Source organism: Sus scrofa, chromosome 4 (assembly GCF_000003025.6).
Source record: "Sus scrofa isolate TJ Tabasco breed Duroc chromosome 4, Sscrofa11.1, whole genome shotgun sequence".
Taxonomy (NCBI): domain Eukaryota; kingdom Metazoa; phylum Chordata; class Mammalia; order Artiodactyla; family Suidae; genus Sus; species Sus scrofa.
Genome location: NC_010446.5, coordinates 94,785,776 through 94,800,011, shown reverse-complemented (window position 1 = coordinate 94,800,011; position 14,236 = coordinate 94,785,776). Strand labels below are relative to the sequence as shown.

Here is a 14,236-nt window from a genome sequence, read left to right as displayed (position 1 = left end):
CGGCCCGACTCCGCGCAGGGTTCGAGAAGCCGGTAGACCTGCGCCGCCTAGTGGCTAGCCGGAGGAAGGCTGAGGGCAGAGGGGTTCTGTTTCGCCTTCTCTGGGACGTGGAGTTTTGGAAAATGTTTCCCCGAGCTTCCTGAGGCTAAATTTATCTCCCCCGGCCCTGGGGGGCGCAGAGATCCTGGCGACGATTAGCTCTGCGCTGCAGCGGGCTCCCGCCCGGAGGCCCGAAATAGGCGCCGGGTTATAAATAGTGCAGCCCGCAGGTGTGGGGGGAGTCGGCAGGAGGGGGGCAACCCTGGCAGCCACGGCCCCTTCAGGTGGGTTGGGCGGTCGCGGTGGGGGCGACCGGGCTGCGGTCTGAGCGCCCCCAGCGGTTTCCTGGGCGGCGGGTTTTTCGAGGGAAGCGGAGGCAGCCGGGGGAAGGCGGGGAGCGGGAAGAGGTGGGCGCCGCCAGGGGCAGTCTGAAGCTCTCCTTCCAGCTCAGCCCCCCACATTCCAAAATAGGCCCCTAGACCCACTCACTCAGGATCCCGCCCAGGCAGAGCCTTGTCTTTCTTCCCGCCAGAAGCTCTCCTCCAAGCTCTGCAAGCATCCCGCTCCTCTGCAGCTGCTCCTCGGCGCACGTGGCCCCGCCGACGGCATCTGGCCGTCACCCCAATCGCTGTCTCCAGCCCCAGGTGTGCAGTCCTTCCTAAAAGGGGTTAACTCCCAGCCTGGGCGTTCATCCTTCTCTTTGGTCAGCCACTTCACTCTCCCGGTATTTACCCACCTCCCGCTAATTCCCCCCCCCCCAAGCTAAGGTCTAATTGGTCGCCCGAATATTTAAGCATGAACATAGGGATCTGGGACGCTCCCCGATCCCCAGAAGGCCCCTAGAGATCCCAACCTGCCCCCCAGTTCCCAGTTCCAGTCCGGGGCTGATGGCGGGGCAGGGGTGGCGGCAGGCCCCAGGGGCCCAGCCGGGGTTTCGTGGGAGGGGGCGGGGCCCCCAGTCAGCGTTTCTTGGCCGCGGCTCTCTCGGTGGTTTGGCGCGGTAAGGGCCCTGAGTTGGGGGAGTAGGCGGGAATTTCAAGTCGGGGTTCCCCTCTCTGACTTCTGAGTGAGAAAGGGGGGGGTGAACAGAAGAGAAACGTGAGAGGGGGTCACTGAAGAACTAACAGAAGATTCCAAGACTGTCGAGACTCAAGCGGGGAACAGCATTCCAGGCGCCTAAATATCCAAGCTGGGTCCAACAAGACGCCTGGTGGGACCCCCTGAGATGGGGGACTGGGCCCCTTCGCTTCTCTATAATAAGGGCTGATACCAAGGCGCCCTCCTTTCTATTCCCTCTGGCGGCCCTGGTTCTGCCCTCTCTGAGCCATTTTCCCGCCCCCCATTTCCTCGGGCCATGCCCTCTCAACCCTGAAGCAGCTCCTGTCCTTTTCACTTGTGCTTCTGGCACAGCCGTCTTTCCCCTGGCACGGCCCTTCCCCACGCTAGCGCGACCCCGACGGCTGGAGAAGGGAGGGAAAAACCCTGGCCTGGACACCATCGGCTCCCAGCCCTCAAGAACCGGTATCTGTCCGGCGGGGCGAGAAGAAAACCCGGAGCAGTGACCAGCCTCGGGACCCAAGGGGGACAGGGACGATAGGAAAACCTGGAGCGGATCACCCGAGTGAGAGCGCCCCATGCCTGCTGCTGCTACCCCTCCTTCCTAGAGCCCCCCTAATTCTCCAGTGAGATAATGTCTGGGGTGGGGGGCTGTTTGGTTTGGCCTGGGCCCTCAGGGGCGCCTCACACTTTCCGCCCCTGGCTGGGGAGCAGGGCAGCGGCCCCGAGGCTGAGTCACGGCCGGAGGGAGAGGGAGGGAGGGAAAGGGACTCCGCCCCTCCCCCCCCCCCCCCGAGCGGGGATCCCGGGTCAGCCCGGGTGAGGGCCAGGGCCCCCCTGGCGCCGCCCATTGTGGTCCAACAGGTTGAGCTGGTGTCCCGCGGAGCCACCTGCTGGAAAGGGAGGGAGGCCCCCTGCGGAGGGGGCTGGGGTTGGAGAAAGCAAGTCCGACCCGGTTCGGCCCGGCCGGCCGCGGGGAGCGGAACCTGGCCCGCGGTAGCCGGATTTGAATCCGTTTTACACTAGTGGGAGGGGCTCTTTGGGGTACGTAGCGCCGCAGGCCCAGTTGGAAGCGTCCCACACGCGCTACCTTCCTCAGTTGGGGGCACTGAAGTACATATCCTGGTCCCCCCGCAAACCCATTCTAAAAGACTCAGCCCCCCCCCCCTGCCACTTGGATCTCGGAGCGAATTCAAGTCCAGAGGTCCCTCCTTCACGGAGACTCAGTTTCTCCACTTAGGGGACGACGGATGGAGGCGGGGAGCAGGAGTGTGTGCTTGCCTCCCCCTCCCCCTTCGTGGACTTGGCCCCTCCCCTCTGACAATGCCAAGGCCGCAGCGGGCACCGGCTGGAGCTCAGAGGCTGCTTGCCCAGGGCGCCGTTCCCTCCCTGCGGGGCGCTGTCACGCGTGGGGAGGGACGCAGGGTGCCTGCAGCCTCAACTCCCCCGCTCCCTCTAAGGGGCGGGGGGCTGGGGCGTAGGAGCTGGAGTTGATGGCCGGGTGGTTCCCCTCCCCCTACCTCCTGGGGCCCTGACCTGATTCTAGCCCCTCACGGGACCCCCTCCTTCAATCCCCTAAATCCCCGCCTCGCCCCCACCTAGGCTATCTTTAACCTCCTCATACCCTTCCCTCCTGAGGCGCTGACCCTACAGAAGCCCCTCTGGGAGGAGTGGGAGCCCTTGATGGGGGTGCTCGGTTCCCTGGCCGCTGCGGACACTGCCCCCTCCTCTTCCCCTCCTCCAGGTTTCGGGCCAGTCCCTCGGCTCCGCCCCCTCCCTGGAAGAACGCAAGGCGGGACCCACTTGAGATGGGCAGGTGTTCAGGCCAATGGGTGGACAGGGCGGTGGAGTGCAGGGGGCAGGGCGGAGCTGCGGCGGAGGGCTGGAAGGGGGTCGAGGGCGGAGCTAGAGTTAAGGTGGACTGGGAGAGATAGGAGCAAGAGGAGAGGGAGAGGGAGAGGGAGGGGGGGAGAAGGACCGCGGCAGGTGAAGGGAGAAAGAGAGAAGGAAGGAAGGAGGGAAAAGAGGAGGGTGGGAAAGGCTCGGAGAGCAAAGTAAGAGCTTGGAAGAAGAGAGCGAAAAAGGAGGGAGGGATCCATTTGCGCCCTGCAGAGACTGGCTGGACCAAGGGGTTGAAGTTTATGTCCTTATTGGGCGGAGGGAGGGGGCCTGGGGGGGCGGGTGAAAAACCAGGAAGTGACAGAGGGTGTTGCTAAGGGTGGGGGGGAGTTTGGGGGGTGGCAGGGGGCGGGGGGAGGGAGGGGAGGGATGGGGGGAAAGCAAGCAGGAGGACAGGTGAGACAGCAGGACAGGTGAGGCGGGCCCTGAGGGGGGGGCGGGTGGGAGCCAGGTGAATGTACGGTTCTCAGCGGCCGAGGGGGGGCGGGCGGCAGGAGGAGGCAGAGGGCTGCGGAGGAGGAGCCCCCCAGCAGAGAGCGGCGAGCCACTGACCGCGGCCTTCTGACCAGGACCGGAGCAGGGCCCCAAGCCCCCGGGCCTGGCCGGGGACGCGTTTCTCCCCACACCCTGAGCCTCAGCAGCTCCAGCCAGCGGACCCAAAGGCGGAGAGGTGAGTGTACCCCATTTTTGTCTCCTGCCTCAGGGTCCCCTAGGCTTGAGACTACTGCAGTGTCCTTCGTCCGTCCTGAAAGTGGGACCCCCCCCACACACGCATGCAGACCAGATTCCCACCACTCCCCTTCCCGGTGCCTTCCCAATACTCCGGGTCTTTGGAATTGATTTTAACTGGGAGGAAAGGTAGAGATGGAACTACGGCTGCCCCCCCCAACCCAAGGCCGAGGGTCCCGCAGAAACTTTCTCTGCACTTCTGGAATCAGACAGACTGGCGGCTCCGGGATGGAGAGAGGGTGAGGCGGCGCTGAGCGCTCCCCCAGTCTCCTTCGTGACTTTAGGGGGAGACCCCCGACCCGACCGAGTTGAGGGAATGGAAATGCTGACGGACTCTAACTAGGACAACGCTCCCCCCCACCCCCACCGCGCCCCCTGGCGCGGTGGGTTGGACCCGGGCCAGTTGCATGGGGGGTGGGGGGAGCACTGGAGGAGCCGCGGCTTGGGGGAAAGTTACCGGCTGGACTATTCGGTTTCTTGCGCTTCCAGAGCTGCGCTCTCTTGCCGACAGTGGGGCTCAGCGACAACCTCCGAATGACTTAGAAAGACCCCTCTCTTTGCCGCCCCTCTATCTCACTCTCTTCGTTCAGGCTCCAGTACCGCCGCCACCTTTTCAAAGCCAGCTCCTGCCCCTAGAACCTAGGAGCCAGGGTGGGCGACTGGGAAGAATTCTCCCTACCACCCGTCTCCCCCACCGGCGCCGGCGCACCTGCCCCTACCCCGGGTGGGGGTCTCTACTGTGTTGTTGTAGAACCTAGTCTGAGCGCCGCTGGCAGAGGGCTGCCATTCAAAGGGGTGGGGGGCGCTGCTTTCAATTTCCAGCTTTCTCTCTCCCCTCCCACCCCACACCAAGTAAGAGAGCGACGTGTCCCGGCCAGAGCGAAGGGGGGGCCTGGGTGTGGGGGGGCGGCGTGGGCAGCGGGTTGTGCCCGGACACGTGCCTGCCCGGGCGCCCCGGCCCTGCTGGTGTTTGGAGAGAGGGCGGGTCCCCTGCCCCCCGCCCCGCACAACCCCCACGTATCAAAGGGCGGCTGAGACGTGGTGAGACCTCGGGGCGCCCTGGGGGGGGGGCAGGGAGCCCGGGTCCGGAGCAGGGGAGGGGCAGAGGCGCGGGTGCTAGCTGACCCACAGGAAACGAGCGCTGCTGACCTAGTTTGGGACACCGGAAGTGGGTGCTGGGGAGTGGGGGAGACCAGCAGGCTGTCCTGGCTTCCGGGCCAGGTGGAGGGTGTTCTTGAATTGACCCCCACCTGAATGCCTCAGAGACCCCTAGCTGCAGCTGAGGCCGGGCATGAGTCAGTGGAGCTATTTCCCCCTTCCCCCAACTTATTCCTGGAGGAGGGGACACTGTCAGGAGCAGGGGGCTCCAGATTGGGCAGCGAGGGGTTAAACAAGATGGGAACTCTCTGTTCCCTGAGGGTGTATATGTGTAGGGGGGTGAGGCCTGGAGGATTATGGGGTTGTCTCCTGCTCCCCCCCACACACCAACTGGTTTGGTCACCCCTGTACCCGCCTGGCACTGCTGGGAGAGCTGGCATGGAGTGGGCATCAGGTTGGGAGGGGAGAGTAGGCATATGGAGTGTTGTGCTGGGCCGGAGAAGGACATATTTGTGACTGAGCTTGGGTAGCAGTTAGTGTTCCTCCTTCGCGGTGACTGGGGAGAAGGGTAGGGGGCTCCCCCTGGAGCAGCTGATGAAATAAGAAGAAATCTCTGTCAGTGCCTCCTGTCCCAGGCCCCCGGGACCCTGGCTCCCCCAGCGTGCCTCTGTTACATGGTTGCTGTGGGCACGACGCAGCCTGCTTGGCCCCTCCTAGACACTGTCCCTTCCCTTGGGTACCACACCACCCCCATTCTTAGCACAGGGGTCAAGAAGGGGTTAATACCACCCAAAAGGGGCTCAAGGGAAGAAAGAAGGCAGTGCCCACTAGGCTCAGGTGTCAAGGAGAGAGGCCCGCTCTAATGGGGCCCTCTCACCACTGCTCAGCTCTGGCTGACATGGACCCCAGTGACTGGGAGACAGGTGCTGACCTCGTCCCCCTTCCCCATGGTGCCCCCTGGCACCCAGGGCCCCCAGCTCCTCCTTGGCCCAGTGCCCGCCCTGGGAGGGCGCGGCGGGCAGCGGGGGCTGGGCTAACAATGCACCATCGGGCCCTTTGTGTGCTTGCACTTGGCACCCTGGGGAAGGGTGGGGGAGGGGGCCCAGCGGGCATGGGGGGCGGAGCGCCTCTGGGGTGGGGACAGTGAAGGCTGGGGGAGAGAAGCAGAGAATGAAAGCAGGTGGGGAGGAAAGGGAAGTAGGTCAGATAGGGTGCTGGTCCCCCATTCCAAGCCAAGGCCGAGAGAACCAGCCCCTGATCCTATGGCTGCCCAGATGGCATCATGCTGCCTGAGGCACTGCCTAGTACTGGGCATTTGGGGTCAGAAGTCACTGCCCAGAGGCCTGCTCAGATGGAAGAGTGTTGCCCTGGTACTGCCCCCTTCTTGGTGGCTGAGAGACCCAGTTCTGGCCCAAAGCCGAGGTCCTAAAACAGGTAGTAGATGGGCTCCAGGCCGGGCACTGCCCTCTGATAGAAGCCTCTGGGCCTGCTTCAGGGCTTCCTGCCTCCAGCCGGCTCAGCTCCCTGACCTTCTGAGTGAAGACCGCCCTGCCACCAGGCCTTGGGGCCTATGCCTGTTTTGGCCTAAGGCTGAAGAGGAGGGTGGGGGAGGAAGGTGGGGACAGGCAGAGGGATAGGACCCTGGCATGGGGTGTGCCCGCCCTGGCCTCTTCCCCCTCCTTCTGCTGAGTAAACTCGTGAGTAAACTTGACGTTTTGCCCGGACAGTTTGAAGTTGCCTCGCCGCCCCCCCACCCCCAGTCCTGCCAACACACAGGCGGCCAGGCGCCAAGGCGGGCCTGGGGGACTGGGGGAAGGGGTTAGGGCTACTGTCATCCACCATCGAGGGCCTTAGAGAGGCAAGAATGACCCCCACCCCCACCCCCACCCAGCCAGACCCAGGTCTTGGCAAGAGTCTTGGCTGGGGCCTGGAAGCATCTGTCCCAGGGCCTCGGGGAGCCCAGGGAAAGTGGCCTGGAAACAGAGGCTCTGCCCACTTCTGACTTCCACCCCTACTAAGGAAAGGCACCCAACTGCCATCTGGTCCCCTGATTTGCCACCTTCAATGTTCACAGGCTGCCTGGCACAAGGGGAAAGCTACCTTTAGCAAATTCCACAGGGAGACCAGACCGGTATGCCCTCTTTATTCTGTCCCGCAGCCTGGAATGGGTGGGAGGCTGGTGGTCTTCCTTGACTTCTCAACCCTATCCTCACTGAGGCCCCCCAGCTGTCGTGGCCTTGGCCCCAGAGGATGGCGTCGTCATTTGCCAGCACAGTGCCTTGACCCCACGCCTGGGCCTAACCCCACACACATCTCCCTCTGCTCTCCTACCCGTCAGGCTTGGCCCTGACCTCCCCCAACCCCTTCCTCTACCTTCTCGCTTCCTAGAACCGAGTCAGCCTTCAGAGCTCTCCAGCCAAAAAATACCTGTGCCAGATGCAGGGGTGGAGGGTGCCCCAGACAAAAGAAGGCTGGTGGCAGGTAAACGGAGCCAGTGACCCCCACAAACACAGCAATTTACTATTACTTGACATCCCTAATTCCTCTTATGGCTCCCAGGCCACCAGAATGGCAGGGGGAAAGGCCGTCCCAGCCCCTGCTGGGCCTCGGAGTGGGGCTCCACCAGGCCCTTGCTTTCGACCTCATGTCTCTGGCTTCAGTTTCCTTCCTGTTTCCACCGCCCCCCCCAACTCCTCCCCACCCATATGCCCCTTTCAACAGACATCCTCTCCTCCTTCCTTCCTCCTTTCCTCCCCCTTTGCCCGGGAGTAGGGGGTCCTCTCCTCCCACCATGGACCTCCTGCCTTTTACCTCTTCTAAACACAGTCCCCTTGGAGATTCATGACCAAGTCCTTTGCTCTGCCCTCCCCACTCCATCAGCCCAGGTCTTCTCAAGGGAACTACAACTCCCAATGTACATGCAAACCAACTGTGGTGCATACTGGGAGTTGTAGTCCTTGATCTCTCAATTTGGTTCAGTCTGGAAATTTTTCTGGATGGGAGTAAAAGTAGGCTGGGATGAATTGGAATGTGGGTACTCTCTGCATTCCCCCCACCTTATCCTCACTGTCTTGTTCCCACCTGACACCATGTACCCATAAGTGACATCCATCCCCCAGCTGAGACAGGCTACCCATTCTCACCTTAGGACCCCACCCAAGAGATGCCCACACCCTGCCCTGCTGCCCCTGGCAAGGGTGAAATGGAGGGGCCCCATGAACTCTCTCCCTGCCCCCTGCCCCCTGCCCTCTAGGCTGGTTCCCTCCCTTTATGGGGATCAAAGGGCATAGAACAGCCCCACCCCACTCCCTGCAGGCTGCGGGCACTAGAGCTCTCAGGAGTTGCAGGGACTTTGGTGCCCAAGCAAATGCTTGGGCAGGGGGAATGCTGGGAGGCTGGCACCTGGTGGCAGGGAGAGACACTGGCCCCTACCTTGGGGAATGGAGCCTTCCATAACCGCTCATTGAGCTGTCCACAGCACCCTGGGCTCTCTGTGTGTGGACCCTAACCCATGCACTGCCTCTTGAGGAGATAGCTTGAGAACAGGGTCTTGGGCCCTATCTGTAGGACCTAGGGGCCTGGGCCTGCCTAGCTGGCACAAAGGCAGAAGGGTGACCCTCCCCCACCCCAGGCCCACAGTTGGCATAGGGCGCTGGGAGCCAGGGGGGTAGGAGGGAGAGGAGGGCAGGACTGCCAGCATCCTGGTGGGTAGGTGCCAACCGGGCCGGGAGCTGGTGAGGGGCAGCAGGCCAGCAGCATTGAGCCAGCAGCTGTTGGGGGGAAAGGGGAGGAGATATTTTAGGGGGCATTTCTGTGATCCTCCCTCCCAGCCCAGAAGGACTTGGGATGGCCTAGTGTCTGGGGGACCCAGGGCACCCCTCGTTCCAGGAAGAAGAGACCCCAGAAATTGTCTAAGTGGAACCTTGTGGCCCACCCATCTCTGGGCTCAGAGCCCTCCTGAGTTGCCCCTCAGGCCCAGGCGGGTCCCACCCAACCGGCCAGGGTGGCAGCAGCTTACGCAAGGGGTGGGGCTAGGCTCTTCCCAGCAGATGCCCCCTCCCTTCTCCTTCCTCTTTCGGTGCCCACAGCTCCCCCATCTGTCCACCCCCCCTCAGGCCAGCTCTGTCCCCCTGATCCCCCTGGCCACTGGGGGCTGGCACAAGTGCTGCCCCCTGGCCTGGTTGGCAGGGGCCTGGCGCCCGGGCAAGGAACTGTGGTATGTGAGTGGGTTTGGGGTGAGGCATGGGGAGGGCGGGGTGCTGCCTTGCCCAGCCCCTGAGGGCCCCAGCCCAGCACAGGCTGGGGAGAATTCGGCCAGCTCCCAGGGGTGCTGAGGGACCTACCTGGGGTCTGGAGGGGCCTCCGTGTGGTCCCCTGTTATACCACATGCCCCGAGGGGCTGGGACCTGGGCACCTGTCACCCCTGGCACTGACTGTCCAGGGTTCCCCTCCTCCCTCTTCTGGCCACTGCCGCCTCCTGTCCCCTCCCCTCCCTTCTTCCTTCTCCTGGTCCCACCTCCAGCAGCCTCTCCCATTGCTCCTCCTCACCTCTGTCCTCCTGGACTGTCCCAGCTCCTACCTTTTCTACCGCTCACCTTTTTCCCCTTTGGGGCCTGAGTAAGGGCAGCGGGGGTGGGTAGAGCTGGGGCTTCGGGCACCTCAGACGGAGACTTTGGGCCCTCTCCCACGCTGCCAACCCTCTGGTAACCCCTCCCTCCATCTGGGGGGAGGGGGACAGCACCCGGAGGGTTAAGGCTGTAGGGGGGAGGGGCTGGGCCAAGTCGTGGGCGGCCCCTTTGAAGGAGGGAGCTGGAGCGGGGAACAGCCACCCTACCTCCCCCCAGCCCGGCCCTCCCCACCCTCCCAACCTGCTCCCCCCAGGGGCCAAGAGGAGTTGCCGGCAAGGCCCCTCGGCGGCGTTCAGGTGAGTAGGCCCTGCTCTGGCTTTGGGAGATCAGGCCTCAGGGGAGGCTTGGAGGCCGAGAATTGGCCAAGGGTCAGAGAGGGACTGAAAAAACAGGCCAGGAAGAGGGTGTTCAGACTTCACAGGGGGCGGTTTAGGGAGCAGATTTTCTGAGGGGTAGGATCATAGGGGTTTCTGTGTCTGGGGGACCCAGGAGGACAGGAAAGCAGAAGAAGGGGGCCTACGGGAGCCGAGGGATTGCTGGGCCAGGACAGGAGGTTGGACAGGCTGGCAGGGAGCCGGGCTCCCGGGGATCGGGCTGGGGTGTCCTCTGGGGCTGGGGGGCTCAGGTTTCTGCCGGCGGCTTGGCGGGTGTGGGGTTACCAGCCTGCTCCGTTACCCAGCCGGAGACGCTAGGCTGGGGGGAGGGGGTGGGCACAGGGCAGACCCTGGCACCTTGTGCGGTCTCCTCGGGCCCTCAGGGGAGCTAGCACTGCCTGGGTACACCTCCACTGGGAACTCCAAGGGCCAGGGTCTGTCAAGGTGCACAGTTGGCCTGGCCCAGGGTGGGCAGTCTCTGGGGAAAGTCCAGCAGCTCCAGGGCTGGAAACTTTGACGGGCAGAGAGGCCTAGGCTGTCCCCCCGACCGCACCCCACATCCGCTCTCACTGCACCCCCCCACCCATCTTCCCCAACTGTCCCCCAACTTTTGGTCCCGTGCTTCATCCAGAAGGCGGGCATGTGCGAGCGCCTTAAGCGTGACCATCTCATGGCAAGACCAGGCCTCAGAGGGCAGCCCTGGCTTCTTGATTTAATTCCTCTGCCACTCTCTACGCCACCCCCGCCCGCCCGGCCCGCTCGCTCGCCTGCCCTGGGAGGAGAGAAGGGATGCTCCTCGGAGCAGGGCAAAAGGGAGGAAGCAGGAGAGGCTGGAGTGAGAGAATGGAAGGGGAAAAGAAAGCAGGAGAGGTAGGGATGGCGCCTTGGAGGCCCAGGGGCATGGACGTGGCTAGAGGGGAGGCAGGAGCCTGGCGAGAGGAAGGAAAGCGAAGGATGCAGCGTGGAGAAGGGGGACAAAGGTCCAGGAAGGCGGCAAGGGGACAGGAGGAGGAGGCCAAGGAAAGGGGCCAAGAGTGGAGACGGGCTGAGGGCAGGGGTCCCCCAAGGAAAAGAGGGAAGGCCAGGGACAAGGGAGTGGCCCCCAATTCCTTCCTCCGCCATCTTTTATCTTCCTCCCATCAGATTCCCCTGGTGCCCCAGCCCAGAGGCTGTGGACTGGGGCGGGTGTCACCAAAAGAAAAGGCGGGGAGCACTGAAGTCTCCCTCCTGTCAGGAGTCGAAGCACCAGGAATTGGGGAATTTGAGGGAGGAGAGGCTTAACCCCCACAGCACCGGGAAGCAGCCAGCTCCCCTTGCCTCCTTCCCCCTTCGTGGCTTGCGGTCTCTCTTCCCCGCCTAGGCCCCCAGGAAGTGTGAGTGCTGGGGGTGGTGAGGTTAGGAGGGGGAAGCGGCACTGGGGGATGGGGAAGGCATGCACTAGCTTGGAGGGGCTGGGGTGGGGAGGGAAGGGCTCCCTAAAGGCCTAGGACATCCCTGGGCCGAGGGCTTCTCCTCTGAAGCCCTTCCAGTCCTCCAGGGGATCCACCTCCACCCCTCAGCCTGCCTTCCCCACCGGGCAGTCCAGCCGCCTTCAGCCCCTGGGCCCCAGAGGCCCTAAGAAGGGGTGGGAGAAGCTGGGGAACTGGGATTCCTGGGTCCCTGAGGACTTTGGACTGGCTGTCCTATTTCCCCACCCCCCTGGTCCAGCCACAGGCCAAAGCCCTGGCTTCGTGCAAACTTAGCTCCAAAAAAACAGGAAGAGAACCTGAGGCTGGAGTTGGGGTGGGGGTTGGGGGATGGAAAGGAGAAAGAAGTAAGGGGGAAGGGTGGCCGCCCAAGGTGGGAAGAGCCTGAGGCCTCTCCATCACCCTGGCAGGAGGTGTCACAGCCTAGTCCTCATCCTCCCTCGCCCTAAGCTGCCGCACCTGGAGAAGGAAGCCTGGCCAGGCCCCTCTCTTCAGGCTCTCTGGCAGAGCCTGGAGGTGGGGGCCTCCGAGCCTGGGGGTGACGGGGGGGGGGGCTCTGTGTGCCTGTGTTTCAGGCCCATATCTATTTTCTCCGCCGCTAATCCTGTTTCCGCCTGCTGCCCCCCACACTAAGCCTCACTCCCCTAATCCCTAGGGCGTGGGGAAGGGGGGCCAGCTTTACTCAGCTGCCCCGTTCAGGGCCTCGTATCTCTGCTCTTCAGCTGGCTCAAGCTGGCAGTGTTGGCCCTGGTGCCCCCGGCCCTGTACTGGACACTGCCTGAGGTCAGCACCTGGATAGAGTTCCAGCCTCCTTTTCCTTCCCATGCCAGGGCCAGTGCCCTCTACCTCTTGGTTTCTTGGTGGTGGACACACCCTGGCAGGTGCCCTTGGGCATGGAAGGGTAGGTGATAGGGGCTCCCACCTTTGCCCCCCCTCCCACCTTCCTAACCCCAAAGTATTCCCCCCACCAAAGATGGGGCAAGCTTGACTCAGGGCCCAGTTTCAAGAGAGCTGCCCACCGGCTTGGCCGGTCTAGCAGGCCCGACAGTGAGGGGAGCCTGGGGGGGTGGCGGGAAAGGGGCGAGAGATGGGGCGGGGCCCCCAGTTCTTCCCCCTACCAGGCAAACAGACCAAACAGACCTTGCCTGGCTCCCTGGCACAGCTGCCCCCCCAACCACCACACACACCCATGCCCACAAGGTCTTAGCAAGAGGGGGCATGCCAGGCTGGGTGGGGATGGGCCGCCCTCATGGGGCGTCGGGGGGCTGGGCCCTCTGGGATGCCGAGGTGGGAAGGGTGCCCGAGGTGGGGTGGGCATCCTGGCACCAGTGCCCCACTCTGGCAGAAAAAAGGGGGAGGCCTCCACTCCCACTGGCCCCTCCCAGATGATGGGGCTAGGAGTGCCCCCTTTGCCTGGTTGGCACCAACCTGGTTCCAGGTGGCACCGAAGTTGGCAGGAGTGCCAGAGCCCCGGGTAAGGGCTAGGGGAGTTTCCCAGAAGCTTGAGTACCGTATAAACACCTCTCCTTCCCACGTGTGACCTCTGCCTCTCCCCTCCTTCATTGCCACCTGATGGCCATGGGCACTGGAGTTAGGCCTAAGGGGTTAAACACCCACCCTCACCCAAGCCCTGAGTGAGTTGCCTGGTGAACCCGCCTGAGCCTGTGACCTGACAGCAGGGTCAACCAATCAGTGCCCCTGCCACACCAAGTTGCCACGGAGACAGCCCTGGGGTGGGAGAAGGGAGGCGGGCTTAGCAGCAGGAATGGGTGGGGTGGGGAGGGAAGGAGGGAGACGGAAGGGTGAGCCACGTGCCTGCGGGTGCCCAGCGCTGGGCCAATGGACAGCGAGGGCAGCCCCACCCATCCCCCTCAGGAGGGACAGGATCCACTTGGGCGCAGGATGGTGCCCACTGCTGCCTAAATGGCCACTGCTACTGCCCACCCGGTCTTGTTTGTTCCTAAGTCCTGGGGCCATTTGCCATTTTAGTATTTGTACAGCGCAGGTGGGAGAAGCAAAGGGAATGGGGAGTGCTCCTGGGCTGCTGGGCCTCCGGGGAGGGAAGTGATTTGGGGACTTAAGGTGGAGAGGGGTCGGCTATCTAAGGGTGTCTCGCTGTGGCTTTCAAGCCAGCCCATGGGTGCTGCTCACGCAGGGTTTCCGCGCAGGCGCCCTGGCGCACTGCAATGAAGGTGACAGACAGCAGAAACAATGCCGTTCTTGTGTCCTCAAGAGGAAACCTGTAGCCCTTGACTCCTCCAACCCCTAAAAAACCTTTCCTCATCAACGGCCAAGACGGAGCAGCTGTTGGGTGTGGCAGAGAAGACACTGACAAAATATCAGTGGGACTTGCCCGAGGGATCCTCTGGGTCAGCCTTTAATTTTATAGATGAGGAAACAGGCCACCTTAGGAAAGGAAGTGACTTGTCCAAGGTCATGTAGCCAGAAGTAACCTGACTCCCTGGGGTGATCTGAGGGCAGAAGAAAGACCTGTCCCCAGCAGGGGCCATCTCTATGGTGGAATCTGCCTCCAGGTGAGGCCTTGTTTCTCCTTCCCAAGGCCAGAACATTTATTGAGCCCCTACTGTGTGTCAGGCATTGTGCCACCCTTGGTCTCATGTGACCTTCGCCACAGCCCGCGAAGTCAGGTGGAATTATCCCATGCCAGAGACGGGGAAGGGGGTTCAGAGATTAAATCACTTGTTTAAAGTCACAGAGCTAATCAGCTGTGGAGTGTGGATTCAGACTCAGGCCTGGATGACTCTCGAGCCCAGCTCTTTCCAGGCCCCAACTCTGTCTCCCATTGTTCTAGACCCACCAGAAGCGCTGAACCCTTAGGGCTTCCATTCCCACTCCCTCCTTGTACAGAGAGGAAATGAGAGGGCAGAGAGAACTGACTTGCCCAAGGTCATTCAGCAAGATAGCGGCAGGACCAGGACCCGAAGAC

General features: G+C 63.0%; 1 protein-coding gene across 9 annotated transcripts in view; it reads left to right on the top strand.

The window, feature by feature from the left end:
• Positions 3,290 to 14,236, top strand: part of ZBTB7B (zinc finger and BTB domain containing 7B) — a 16,319-nt gene continuing 5,372 nt past the window's right edge. Inside the window, exons 1-2 of one of the 9 annotated variants that reach the window (XM_021089747.1) lie at positions 3,290 to 3,407; positions 3,564 to 3,664. The gene's annotated coding sequence lies outside the window, so the exon portion shown is untranslated. Of the gene's footprint in view, positions 3,665 to 4,627; positions 4,765 to 5,950; positions 9,038 to 9,064; positions 9,746 to 11,782; positions 11,806 to 14,236 lie in introns of those variants that run through there. The other 8 variants (XM_021089748.1, XM_021089746.1, XM_021089750.1 and 5 more) reach the window with 8 other exon arrangements.